Genomic DNA, 877 nt, shown 5'->3' on the forward strand with positions numbered 1-877 from the left:
AGAGATGGACCGATGGAGAGATAGACAGATGGAGAAGTGGACCGACGGAGAAATGGACCGACGGAGAAATGGACCGACGGTGAGATAGACCAATGGAGAAATGGACTGATGGCGAGATGGACTGATGGCGAGACGGACTGATGGCGAGACGGACTGATGGCGAGACGGACTGATGGAGAGACGGACTGATGGAGAGACGGACTGATGGAGAGATAGACCGATGGGCAGGTAAACTGATGGGTAGATAGATAGATAGGTAGGTAGATAGATAGAGAGGGATAATGGGATGGATGGATGGATGGATGGGCAGATGGATGGATAGAGGAACAGATGGAGGGATGGATGGACGGTGGGATTGATGGAGAAATGGATGGAGGGATGAATGGAGAGATGTATCAATGGAGGGATGTATGAAGGGGTGGATGGATGGATAGAGGGAGGGATGTATGGAGGGAAGTAGAGTGGGATGGATGGAGGGATGGATGAATGGATGGAGGGATGGAGGGATGTATGGAGGGAAGTAGAGTGGGATGGATGGAGGGATGGATGAATGGATGGAGGGATGTATGGAGGGAAGTAGAGTGGGATGGATAGAGGCATGGATGGAGGGAGGGGTGGATGAGTGGATGGAGGGATGGCCATTAACAACACCTGTACCCCCCATCTCTCTATCCATCGGTTTACCTGTCAGTCAGTCTATCTCTCCATCAGTCTCTCTATCCCTCAGCCTATCTCTTCTCTTTGATGCTAGTGACCAAGAACTTAATGCAACACTCTCCGACAATAGTGCCCTCTCCCTGTGCCCCCATGTAAGCACACGCTGACTTTTCAGGTTCATGTCCCTTTGAGAGAAGCCATTCCTCACCCCCCCGTCTCT

The 877-nt window shown here is 51.5% G+C and overlaps 1 protein-coding gene across 1 annotated transcript in view; it reads left to right on the plus strand.

Annotated features, from left to right (window-relative positions):
* The window catches only part of LOC125488219 (scavenger receptor cysteine-rich type 1 protein M160-like), an 18203-nt gene that overhangs the window by 15112 nt on the left and 2214 nt on the right, over window positions 1–877 (plus strand). The window lies entirely within an intron of this gene.

Source organism: Rhincodon typus, unplaced genomic scaffold (assembly GCF_021869965.1).
Source record: "Rhincodon typus isolate 14 unplaced genomic scaffold, sRhiTyp1.1 hic_rhity00000069, whole genome shotgun sequence".
NCBI lineage: Eukaryota > Metazoa > Chordata > Chondrichthyes > Orectolobiformes > Rhincodontidae > Rhincodon > Rhincodon typus.